Below are 14,148 nucleotides of genomic sequence, written 5' to 3' on the forward strand. Positions count from 1 at the left end.
CCTAAGCTTCCAAAAATACCTATCCTGCCATAATACTTTTTAGAAGGAATGAACAGTTTGGAAGGGAATGCTTTTCTGAGGCTACCCAGAGAATAGCCACGCGTTAGCTGCACAAACCTAAGCAGCTCTGACTGTGTATTAACAACCACAGAGACATATTAAGTAACTTTGGGCATTCCCCGTTCATTTTTACAAGAGCAAAACATCTTATTTAAAAAGTCTCCTAGAGTCTAGCACAGAAGAGCACTTAAAGTTACATAATGCATGCATTGACCATGTACGACTGCACAGGAGTACTAGAGAGATCACTGAACAGGCACTAGTAGTTTAAACCCATCCCCATCAAAAAGAAAAATTGATCAAAACTCGAGATGCTGTGGTAAGACTTGGGAAAATATAGTATGATTCTATTATGTATCTTTGTCAATCACAGACAGTCAAGTCTCTAGCAAAATTCTGTAAGGATAATCTCTTGGATTGGTCCACACCGTTTGCCGGTGGAGAGGGAAACAAACTGCAACACTGAAGACACGTATGAAACCAACCGCAAGGGAGATAGGGAGCTCCAACACTGTTCTGGTTCTTGGTGCCAGGGTGAAAAAGGAAGAAGGAAAAACCTAGAGTTTCATCCTCACTCCAAGTAAGATTTTTTCAGGGAGGGAAGATGGGAAACTCAAAATACAGAATAAATGAGACATTACAGAGAGGTGCATGTCCCTGTTGTGAACCTCAAGCAAATCACTGCCCTGGAGCAGACTGGTGGAATGGTTCCACCGAGCTGCTCAGATAGGCTGCATGGATGTGTGTCTTAGAAAGCTGTGCCTCTTCGATCAAGCAGGATTCTGAGTATTCCCCAGATAGTTTAACCTCATTTGTGAGTCAAATGCAACATTTTGTTCACTTATGCAAATGAACCTTTAAGGCCTCTCAGAGTGAAGTCAAAAACTATTAAAATACCATTGCAGATAACCAGGTGTATTTTGCCTTGCAATACAAACTTCTGCTCCTAATTCAGTTACATTGTCACAGATACAGAAATAATCCCCAAGTAAGTTTATATGGGCATTCTTATCAGCTACAAAATACTGCAGTTCTTTTTTATACTTTACTTTACAATACTAGTCTTGAATTTAACAATAAAGGAAATAGCATTTGTATCACTTTTTTCTGAATAGGAGCTACCTGTATTTCTCTAACAATAAAAAAGAATTTGTAAAAAACCCAAGTACGTACAAAGAATAAGGCTATTCTATGAGAAATTGAGGGATATTTCCCAACTATACTAAGACAAATAAAGGATTAGAAAATTATTTCTGATGAGACAAGATTGCGCTCACTTTCATCCATGATTTTCCTGAATTTTGCCAAGGTTTTCAAGATATGCTGGGTTGTGGGATTTCATATTCTGCTCAGCTTGTGTTCTAGAACACCTCTATGCATTTCTCCAGGAGAATGAGCTGTTCAATACGCACAAGCTTCCTTTCATGATGAAGCTGCTTCATTTAAATATTTACTATTATACTTCCTCTTGTGGAGGCAGTCCTCATACCAGATCACCCACCTTTTCCTTATTACAGTTCTATGTTCTATGCTAATGACATCAGAACTCGCCCAAATACTTCAAAAACCCATAAAGTAGTAAGTAGTACCCATAAAACCAAACAAATTAAAACTTACTAATATGCCCTGTAAATTTCATAAAATACCTTCTCTTTATAATTCTGTAACCATTCTAAAAGTCTGTAGGCTATATATTGCACAAACTTACCTTCAGATAGCACACAGCAAACACAAAAGTTGCAAAACAAGTGCAGCACTTTTTGACTATGCATTTGTACATTACAGAATTTCTAGTTAGAATATACGAGAGATAAAGCACGTGTTTTGGTGCCAACTGGCAATCTGGGATTTTGATTGCTTTACAAAGAGCAAGAAATATAAACACATAACCCTCCCTCCCAGCCTGTGCTCATATTAGTATTATGATGTAAACACCAAGACAAGAAGGATGATGAAGCTTGAGATTATGCTGAATGAACTTCTTCCACAACCTAAACCCTTGTTTTCAATAAAACCTGAATATATTCAACCATGTTCTACAAATAGCCACCATCACATTTGTCTTGACTCTGTACTATATTGAACGCTGTATACTCCTGCCTATTAGCTTGTTGTGTATTACACAAATGTTGCTAAAGAGTGACATACTACTTAGAATATTTATACTGTCTCAAGTCAGAGATGTTTCTTTGATAGCAAAGAAGTCAACAGACATTTCCCCACACCCCATACTATATCCTATACCCCACTGAGACCTTCCTAAAAGAGAATCAAAGTAACAGAGTAGAGGAGCATCTGAGACACAACAGCTAGGGTTTTGTTTTTTTTTTTCCTTTAAGTGTTTACCCATAAAATTATAGAGTGACTCTAAGAAGTATTGCCCTTCACATAAAAAATTACCTGCAGACGAGTCTCCAGTCTTCTCTGCAGAACAAGGACTGCAGGGCCACTCTACCATAAAGCTGCATCATTCTCGAATCCCTCCGAGACAACAGCTGTTGATTAAAAGTTAAAATAGTGAACAGAAACATTCCTTCATAAAACTAGGACAAGTTTACGCTTCAGTAATTGATAACTGAGGAGCATCCCAGCTACCCCATAGAAAGTCTTTACAAATTCAGTTATACAAATTCTGCATAAATATGACTGTTCCCCTGCATCTCCTGAGAAGAGTTAAGGAGATTTGTAGAAAAGCCTAGTTTTGTGCATTAAAACAGACATCAAAACTAACACCTTCATCTCACAAGAGTGAGGCTTAGGGAGGGAAGATAAAAACCTGGTGATCATTTTCTCCTTCCAACAAAATTTCTGACATTACCTTTTCAGCATTGGAGTCTTCTAAAGACCTTTCTTTAAGAAATTCATGTTGTGTTTTAGAAAAGATATTGTCAGAAGAGAACGCTGTGTATGAAGGATTCAGCATGAAGAATAAGGGCCCTCACACAGAGCTCGATCAAGGATAATAACCAGCATAAAAGACACTTTCGAACAAAAGTATCCAGACGTCAAAAGCAACCACAGGCTGGCTGCTTCTTCCTTAAAAAGAAACACATTTTAAAATAAAATTCATGTTTTGTTACAAAAACTATTGTTTTTATAAATCAGCTCACTACTAAACAGCACTTTGTTTTGATAGCATTGAGGAAGTCAGGCTCAGAGAACAGGCAACTTTTTTAAACTAAATCAAGTATTTCCTCTTAATCTACTCAGAAGATCTCTATGATTTCAAATTGAACTTTCAATCTCCCCATACAGTTAAGGGTGAACTTTAGCATTAGAAGTTGCTTTACCATTAAATACCATTTCTGCCACCAACCAAATACATTTATTAAAAATGTACTGTATTTGAAGAGCTACAACTCATATGAATCCCATATATGACTCAAATAGACCTCTCTGCTTCCTTCAGTCACAAAATTACTTCCCAGCTCACAAAGATACAAAAACACGAATAAAACAAACACAGACATGAGCTGCACCGGAACTCTGATGACAAGTTGCAACTGGCAAGTATGGCACATAAAAGAGCATAATTTGTAATAAGCTGGTAGGCCAGAAACAGAAGGACATCAGTCGAACATGATTTATTAATATCTAACTCCTTCCTGCTGCCAGCTTGAGTACTCTTGAATACTAAGTACTTGAGTACTGCTTGAATACTAAGAGTAACTCTTCTTCAGCCAGCTAAGATAACTGGCCCTCTGAGGTCACTCCTTACCATAAAAGTTACAGGTGTGACAGCTGAGTGAGGCAATTTCCACTCCTACACACCACCACACTTCTGAAGTGCTGCAGTGATCACAATGATCAACACAGAAGCAGGATGCAACAGTACTCTTCTGGCTTCCCAGCCGTCCATAGTCCAGATGAGGGCATGTCCTTTGAAGCCAGAGATGAACAAGACCAGCAGATAAACTCCAGCAAATGTTCGGGTTGGCCAGGCCATCAGTTATGCCCATAAGGAGTGGAAAAACGAATCACCTTTGGGATAGCTATCTCAGGGTAGTAGTGAACACACTTAACATAGACTATCCAGAAAAGTAATTTAAATTATACACTTCTCACGGGACGTGAAGGTAATTCACATTGCTCTGTTTGCTGAAACATAGGCACACATAGAATTACCAAAGAGAAGCTGACAAAAGGCAACTTTTAAAGAACTTAAATTGGTTCATACAGTCAAGCCATTAGGCATGGGTTTTCCTGATGATGATCTGAAGAACATCTCAAAAGGATACAGATGCATTAATCTTTTAACACACCTGCACTACAGCACCACCACTGTTAAACACACCTACATTACAGCACCACCAGCTTAGTAATCCTGACCTCAACCTTTACAATGGTACCTCTGTTAACATGTGTACAGGTTTCTTCCACAAAAACAAAAAAACCAACCCCCCAAAAAACCTGATGATAGCTGGGATCAGTATCCCCCACAGGCCAGTAGACAAAATTCCTTCCATCCCAGAAGATGGAATGTAACTTGGGTGTCCAGCAAAAGTTTCATAGGGAATTTAAAGGGATCACCACAATGAATAGCAAATGCAAATTTCAGGTCACACTTTTAAACATCTAGGATACCAGATCTAGAAAAACATGTATTTTGGTATCTCTTCTGCATTTCACAACATTAAGTTTTTATAGGGAACGAGTACCAGGCACTTACTGAGTTTAATTTAATAGTTACCATTTACTTAGGCCCATGTTTTGCATTTCTGCCTCTTGTCTCGGAGGAGGACAGTTTTACTTACGCTTCCCGCCCCCCGCCCAAGCTGTTCTTTCTGGTCGGAGGAAGACTACATTGCTGCCAAGACACTTCCTGACGTGAATGTGAGAGTGCCATCTTTTGGTAAAGAAACACCCCGCTGCAGCACAGACGCCTGCCCCAGCCAGCTGCACGAGCAAACCACACCCCGCCCCGGGGAACACCTCTCTGCCGCTGCGGAGCGGCGCGGCGCGGCCCGGCCCAGCCGCCCTCAGAGGCGGGAGCGCCCGGGGCCCCGACGCCTCGCCGGGGCCGAGGCGGGACGCCTCCACAAGCGGACGGGGCGCCTGCACAGGCGGACGGGGCGCCTCCTCGCCGCTCCCACGGCGGGAAAGAGAAGGATTTCCGCGGCCCCCTCCCACGAATGCCGCCGCCTCGCTAGCGGACACCTACCGACGGGAGCCCACTGCCGCTCCCTCCGCGCCCGAGGGAGGAGCGCCCGCGCGCACCCCGCCCTGCCGCACGCGCCCCGCCCTGCCGCACGCGCCCGCCAGGTGTTGGCGCAGGCGCACGCGGCGGGGGCGCGGGCGCGGCGGAGGCGGCCGCCTGCTGCTGGCGCGCGGCTGGCGAGGGCGGCCGGCGGCGCCGCCGCCGCCGCCGCGCGGGAGTGGCGCCAGCGATAGAAGGGCGTCGGGAGGGCCCCTTAACGCAGGCGCGGTGGCCAAGTGGTAAGGCGTCGGTCTCGTAAACCGAAGATCACGGGTTCGAACCCCGTCCGTGCCTTGGCGCGGCTGCGCCGGCGGGAACTCCCCCCATAGCTTTTTAGGGGAAGGCGGCGGGAGCCCGGCGGTCGGAGCGGGGAGAAGCCGATCGCCGGACAGCGAGGCTGGCGGCGGTCGCTGTGGGGGGCGAAATGGCCTGGTGCCCCCGCGCGGCTCCGGGCCCAAGAGAGCACCCACCGCGGGCGGGCGACAGGTCGAACACGCGAAGGGCGCCGCTCCCCTGCCCCGCGGCCGGAGCCACGCGGGCTGCCGCAGGCCCTGCTCCCGCTGCGGTTCGCGCCAGTCAAGCCCGCGCTCCTCTACCTGCCGCCCCGCTGCCAAAGCCTCTCTCTCCGCATTTGCAACAGCAGACACATTTTTTCTTCAGACCATCTTCCTTGGGGCCTAATCCAAGAGCTGAAGAAGCAAAAGTAGAAGATAGTTTCGAACGCACAAGGAAAAGATGCGCACCGAAGCCCAGCGGGAGCCATGTCACCGGCACTTCCTACACAGCGGCCTCGAAGCAGCTGCTGGCACCCGCCATGACATGGGCTCGTTCCTGGGAGGAACAAGTGGAGCCTCTGCAAACTCCTGTTTGAAGAGATGTTCTCCACAGGCTGCAGCTACCAAGATCATCCTCTAATTGCTGGTTCTTTTCATTCCACCCCCTGTAACTCATTTAATTTTTTTTTAATTCAGTTCTGTCTTATGGTTAGTAAAAGATGAGGTTTCTTCAGCTGCATCACTAACCACGTAGAAGGGTTATTTGCAGTCTGGTTGGCGTTCACTTCACATGTGGTGGTTTTTTAAAACAGAAAAACTCCCGGTCCCATTGAAAACGGGTAAGGAAAGGTCGGGCTGGTTACGCTGACAGGAGGTGTGCGACACGCACCCGCCGGCAGGCACAAGCGCGCACTGGGTACCTCAGACACAGCTGGTCCAGCAGCAGCACGAGCAGCCGGCACGTCCAACTCGGGGACGCGGACGGGACCAGCCACCAAACCAGCACACACAGTTAAGGGCTGACAGCGCTTAAAACCATCCCAACGATGCAGATGATAACAGCACTGCAAATGGAAGGAAATCTTCGTTGATGCTTGCTTACCATTTGAAGTTTCACTGACCTTTGATTAGGCCACACAGTCAGTTCTGTTTCTTCCTGACAAGTCTTCCTCTTGTATTCTGCACTGCTGTTGTCTAGAATCAAAACTGTGGATTGTATGAACAACAATAACTGTCATTAGCTATTTACACTAGATTTTGTAAAATCTTTTAAAATAAAACACACACATTCTGTTGGTAGGTCAAAATCATCACTCAAGTTGTATTTTGATTTAAAAAAGGGCTGTAACCATTTCTTCTACATGAGGCTTTTTTCTTTTGCACAGATTTAGTGTTATGAAGATTACCTGACTGTATTAATGAAATGTAATTAGAATTTATATTTTTGCGCTCAATATTCACAAGTCTCCAGAACTGCTCCGTAGCAAATTTGGCATAACTTTGATGAAGTATCAGCAGAGAAGAAATCACAGTGCATACCTTCCAGCTCGTTTTTGAACTTGAAATTTCTAGTATGAAATCTGTGACAACCCTGCCCAATCTCCCTAGAGAGAAGAAAAATGTAAATTATTGATTTTGAGCAGTGACAGTTTCAGCACTAAGCACATGCAAAACTACAACCCAAAACGTTCTAAATTAGTTTCTGTTTTCTTAGATATTTTTACTCACGGATATGAAGGACAGTGAGGAACAGCCGTGTCCCTGAAGTTGCTTTCATAAGAGGGTTTTCAAAACCAAACATAAAAATCAAACTCAAGGACAAAACACGTATCTGATAAATGCTGCTTCCTGTTACTACCACCTCAGGGATAAACCTGGAGAGGAGCCACCCTGCCTGTCATGAGTAATGCTTTCATAAATTCTTGCTTGTTTTCTAGAAATATGTTTGTAAGACTGAGCCAGGTATGCACGAGAGCTATGGCTGTGTCTCACCCACATAACAGCCGTTTGAGGACGGTGAGTCTGTGTTACGTGACATACAGAGAAATTAGATAATACAGAGCCTGTTTTTCCACAGTCTGCAGACAGAACTTACATTTTGCTAGGTAACGTTGCTGTATTATTAGCATGATAGTAATTTTGCTAAATAACAAGCTATTTACTTGAAATTAATTTTGTAATTAGAAAACTATCTATGAAATCACAGCAAAAGAGAAGCTAGTGCAGACCAGAAACGGGTAACTCCAGTAGCAGTTATGATGTAGAAATAATTAACATACCACACAGGTTTACTGCCGTGACATAGATTCATTTACATCATGTCAAGCTATTTTGAAAGTGTTACTATATTTGCCTTCAGCTTTCTTCTTTCTAGACAACACAATCCCCAAATTTTAAAATCTCTCCTTTTAGGTCAGGTTTTCTACACCTCTAGTCAGACCTCTAATCACATCCTTGCTGCAATCCCCCAGATCCTCTCCAGTTGCTACATGCTATTCTCGCAGTGAGGACCCGAAGTGGGGCCACTACTGCTGCTTACCAACACTGAGCGGAGCAGAGCGTTTCTACACATCATGACACCATAAGCAGTAAAGTGGGAATCTGCATTACACGTACCCAGCAAAGCCTGAGCTATGAGCTACCATAGCTGCAGTGCTGCGAGAAGCTGCGTAGCTGCCATCGCATCACACGACAGGGGTTATTACACGTCAGCACGAACTAGCCGAACTGGCACGCATGGCCCTGTCCCCAGACCGGACCTTGTGACGTGAAATTTAAGCTAGAAACTTCCTCTCTCACCCACGTGCTTGGCAGCGCTGCAGCCCCGCTGCAACCCGGCCCCATCGGGGCCAGCCCTGGAGCGGGAGGGAGGCTGCGGCTCCCTGCGTCACGCAGCACGCCGGGCACAGCCGGGCGGGCAGCCCACAGCATGTGCTTCAAACAGCAGCCCGAGTCCGATGGGGCTGGACCCCGGGGCAGAATCTGTAGTATGGAATCATGTGAAATGAGTCCTCTCCTTAATCCAGCTTCTCATACCCATCATTGCATCATTTTTTAGAAACTGTTTAGAAATCCCTCACACTGTGCCGTCTTACTGGTGAAAGCGGGAAGGTGTAGCAAATTCAAGTTCGTTTCATCATTTTTGTCATTTTAACAGAGCCTCTTCCTGCCTTTTTGAGTTAATTGAATTTTACATGTGACAACCAGTATGACCAACAGAGGACAGCACATCCATTTCTTTTAATGATCAAAAGATCCTGAACTTGAAGCTGCCATTCACTTTTTCACTCAGGAAATGAGAGTGACAGGCAGAGTAGAGCAGTGTGCCATAAATAAGCCAGCCAGCTTAAAAAGGTCTTTGTGCAATTAACTAGAGCTGTTTTGAATTCCAAGAGATTACTTAAAATAAATCTACTTCTAACCAGGCATTATTGCTAACGCAACACCGTGGGTGCACCTCTGAAAGCTGGCTCTGTGTTTTGAAGCGATTGTTTATTGAACACTGCGATAACAGTTAAAAACATACTTAGGAGTCAAAGCACACTGAGGCTTCTCAGGTGAACTGCTAATTCCCCTTCAAAACTGCAGACAGACAAGGTGCCTGTAACTAAGTTTTGATTAAATGTGAGTGTTTCTAAAACACTAAAGTAAAGCCGGACTCCAGTGTTTTTATTGCATTTGACTTGGGGGCAGAAAAGACGCTGCAAGTCATAATGAAATTCGAAGAGCAAACACAAGGATTGCATGTGGTTGAGGGGAATTTCATTACGGAAATTCAATTAACCTGCAAGAGTTGCACACATTGAAATCTAGTATCTTTCCCCAAAAGCTGGCTATTGTGGTTTTTGTAGCAACCTTTGCTATTCCTGGATAAATAATGCTTTATTACAAATGCGTTGACATCTTTATACAAGTAATAGCATCTAATAACGCCTTCATCTGTTACTGCTTTGCAGACGTTCATTTCTGCTTCCCATGAAATGTATCAAACAGTGTTTTTTTTTTTAAAGATGCGACTAAAGAAGGATTGGGTGTTAGACACAAGCACAAAGCAAATATACAGATTGAGGAGACGCATGAGGAATAATAGTGGCTCGTGACAGTGTGCGGGTCTGCTGCAAGTCCCGATTTACATCTGTCAGTCAGGGCCTGATCCTGTGAATTGCTGAACAGATTTAACAGCCTAAGATACCATTAAGTCAATGGGGACTGACAGTGCTCAGCAGTTCTCAGTGTTGGGGGCCTTAAATAAAAGCCAACCTACAAATTCCTGTTCATGCGAGCAACGATATTGCACGCATCTACAGCAATAACATGAATTATTCATGTCAGTGTAGCGTGAAAGATCAACCCACAATGCCTGTTTAAAATAACACACGAACATTAATTAGTGTTCCTGCGATACATGGGAGGGTTATCATTTGGCTCATTTTTCACTCATATGTGTATTCCTTTAATTTGCTGTGTGCATAGGTCTGATATGAGGACATGGGGAAAAGTAAATACAGGAGATAGACATCTATAAACATTAGTAGAAAATGAGGAACGGGGGTTACTTATTAGCTTTCTTCCCATATGAAACTCCTAGATCACATCGGAGAAATGTGAGTTAAGTGTTTTACCATTCTTCTTTTTTTAACCATTATCTGATCAGAGAAACATGAAAAGCACTTTATTGCTCACTTGATTTTTTTTTTTTCCTGTGCTAGGAGCCCTCTGCAGGAAGTGAAGCTGAATTTCACAAATCTTCCCTTTCTGACGTCTCCCGAATTTCTAGGAATGCCCCTTCCCTGTTACTATATTTGGAGGTAGTTTCTAGGAAAAAAAAATAATTTTCGGACGGTCTGGGACTCACCACACCTACTCTCGGAGGAGTCGGAGCCCCGGGACTCCTGGCACGGCCCCCGCGGAGTTGAGGAGCTCACGGCTCGGGCTCAGCAACTCCCGGCGCAGACTGCACGGCTTTGTGGCACTGCCGGAGGAATGAGCATGGAGAGGGAGCGGGAAGGAGAGAGGTGTCTTTGTGGCAACAACGAGTGAATCTTCCCTAGTTATTTCCTGGTGGCTGCTCTTTTTTTAACCCTGCACTTTTCCCCCCCGCCCCCTTTTTTAAAGGAAGAGGATCCTAAGAAAAAAAAAAAACCACAAAAACCTTCTGGATTTTTTCCCCCCCCTCCTCCTCTTCCCCCTCTCCCCCTCCCCTTGATGTGGCCTCTTGTTTAGCTTGTGGCGTGACCGTGATGAAGAAATGTTTCTGGGCGCCTGGCAGGGTGATCTTTTTATGTAATGAGTCAGGATTTTGCCAACGGAAGGAGCCGGCTGGGAGCGAGGCCGAAGGGCTGCCTCCTCGCGCACGGGAACCTGCCAGGCGAGCGGCGCCCTCGCCTCGGGAGCCCCGCTCGCCTCGGGCGTTTCTCCGGTCACGGCTCGCGGGGGCTGCGCCGGGGGGACTGGCAAGTGGTAAGTTGCGCTCTCCTTCCGCGCCCCCCCGCCATCGCGCTGCCCGCCCGCGGGGAGAAGCATGGCCCCGCGCACGTCCCCGCTGCCTCCCCGCCCCCGAGGCCCGCAGGTGGGGCCGCCGCCCCGCGCCCCGCTCCACCGGCGCGGGCGGCCGGGGCCGCGCCCTGCCGCGGGGACGGGGCGGCTCCGCGCCCCTCCGCGCCCGGCGGGCACCTGGGCGGGCGCCGACCGAGGCGAGGCGCTCCGCCGCGCGCCGCCGGTAGGGCGGGGGGCGCGGGGGCGGCCGGGGCGCGGGGCCGCGCATCCCCGGCCGCCTCGCGGCGCGGCGGCACGTGCCGGCGGCCCGCGCCCACCTGCCGCAGGCCGCGGAGGGGGCGCCTGCCTGCGGGCGGGGAGGCCGGGGCCCGCCCGGCTCCGCCGCCCTGCGGGGAAGGGGCGGCTCTGCCGCCGCGCCCGGCAGCCCCGGGAGCCACAGGTGCTCGCTGCGCCGGGCGGGTGTCCCGGCGCCCGAGCGCGGCTCCGGGGGTCACCGCGAACAGCGCGCCGGGGGCTGGCGGGCGGCAGCAGCTGATGAGCTCGCGCGAAATAGCAGTAAGAAAAACCCTCCAAATCATCGCACGCGTAAACACGTCAGTTAATTCCTCTTTCTACAGGCCACACATTTTGTTTTAACGTTTCTGCTTAGCCAGAATTCCCACCAACTTCCCTGCATTTTTCTTTCGAGATGTGTTTGCCGGTTATGCAGCGGTTCAGCTAGGACCGCATGCTTTGGCTCTCTGTTTTGGTTGTCAAAAGCAGAATAAGCGCAGTAGTGGCTTTTCAAGCACAGCAGTTAGTTTGCTTTAAAGTAACTGACAGTATCTCCCTGCTTCAGTCATCCAAGTGTAAACTATAATGCTTTTAAACTTGGATTTTATTTAGAAGTTCTGCTGGAATTATAAACTGAAGATTTAGCAAATATGTTCCTTTTGTCTGCAGACCTCTACTTTTCCCCACATCTGTGAAGGAAGGTCCTAAGAAACACAATGCTGAGGGTAGTAAGACTTAGACACACAGCTGCATACTTAAAGATTCGTGGAAAGACCTAACTGTTTAAAGTAAAGCGAAAATATTTTCTAGTGTGTTGTACAAAATAACAATTTCAGAAAAATGACAGACATTTCTCAATAACGTGTCAACTTTAGTTTGCAATATAGTGGAACAGATAAGCAAGCAAGTTGTTACGCGCTTTGAGACGAAACCTTAACAGATATTTTGAGTGCTGGGTCCAATAAATAACACTTATTCTGGGGGAGTTCCGTGTCATTTTATAGGCACTTAGAGAAGGTGATGCTTACCTACTTAATAAATAAATCGTAACGTGACTAAAAACAAATAGTATCTGTTGGCAATTCCTGGTGTCCAGAAAGTGAAGGAGTGTGTATTGTGACTTGGCTATAACATTCTCTTTTGCTAGTCTGAAAATTACCCACTTTATAAGCAATGATTCTCTCAGTTGATTTGGCATATCTTACAAAGATACTTGACTTACAAATTGAATCTCGGAAGGTTGTGGTTCCAGAGTCGGGGTTTTGGGGGCGAGATGAGCTTATGTTTTATCCAACTGGCCCACAAAGTCCCGCTTTTGGTGGTCACTTTGTTCTGCAAAAGAAACCAGTACATTATTATCTTACAGTGGACTTTAAACTTAGTAGTAAACTACTGTTGCACTTAGTAAAAGGCTACTATACACTTCAATTAAATAATAATATTCTAACTTTAACATTGTCTTCAGCAATAAAAAGTGGATAGAAAATACTATCGTTCTGAAAGTTAAACATAAAAAAAAAAAGTTTTCTAACTGTTGGTGGTGTTTTTGTCTTAAAAAGCCAGTGAAAGCCAAAGAAAAAGTTATGTTTCAAAGAGCGGTCATTCAATATATGTGAATTGGGAGAAAAGGAAGTAAGTCCCTAGGAAAGAGAGGCAGCTTAAACCTTGAAAACATCATATAAACACCAGTAACATTTGTATTGTCAATCCCCTGCTTGGTTTTTTTGCTCATGAAGTGTTCAGTTTTCCTGTACCTCTTCAACTAGCTGGTTTTTTACATGTGTCTGTTTATGTGTCTACATGTGTACACCCTGTATCTACAAATCAATTTAAAGATTACTAATTTTTGTACTGATAATAGTTGTAGAATATATTTTTATGAGTAAGGCACTGAGAACCTGAGCTTGATAAAGCTGCTTAAGTTCATTTTACTAGTTATATTTTGGCATCAATATCCTAAAGAGTCTAAGCATAATTTTTACTTTAAAATTATGTAGTTATAACTTTCCTCATGGGATTCTAGTAAGTGTTGAAAATTTGTTAGTAGATAAACTGAAATTTCTTGTGGTTCTGGATATACTGTACATAGATTTAAGACCGAATGAAGCACATTACACTCACACAATGTAGCTTCTACAGTGGCTCATGTATGCAGCATACGCACACAAATTACATACAGGAGCATCCTCTCAGTTGGTGTAAATGCGTCTGTCATAGTTTTGACATTTAATGCCAGCTAATCACCTGCTTAAGTTACACATAAACATCTAGACCTTCACATTGTGGTCACATTATCATTGCAGTCAGATTAATTTTAAGTGCTGACTTACTCAGACTGAATCAATTCGAGTATTTCAAAAAGGCCTGGAAGTTCGGCTGAAGTTGCACAGGGATACACTGTTGAAACAAAGTTGTTGGTATGTGATATATCACATGACTATATGCAGGCTCTGTATATTCATGCAAATGGGTATCATGCTGAATTATCAAGATTTTTCTGTGGAATTCTGGTATTTTACATTTTATAGCAATATAATCGCTACACATGTGAAGTAGGACATATCCAAACCTCAGTGCAACAACTTCCTCACTGGTTTAGGACTGAAATATGATGTGGGAAGAGCTTAGGTCAGAACTGTGCTGTTAATATGCCTTTTAGCTACTATTTTGCATGAAATAATGTTGTTCAAAAGCAGAATTTATGAGAAGGTTACATTTTCACAAACCAATTAAGCTAGAAATTTAACGGTAGAATTTTTTTCTTTTTGAATTATAGTACTTAGTTTGTGAATACATTCTAGGTCTGTCCAATATTACAAATTGTCAGATTAGGATTGGTTTCACTCC

Source organism: Phaethon aethereus (genome assembly GCF_964289735.1).
Source record: "Phaethon aethereus genome assembly, chromosome: 15".
NCBI classification, from domain to species: Eukaryota; Metazoa; Chordata; class Aves; order Phaethontiformes; family Phaethontidae; genus Phaethon; species Phaethon aethereus.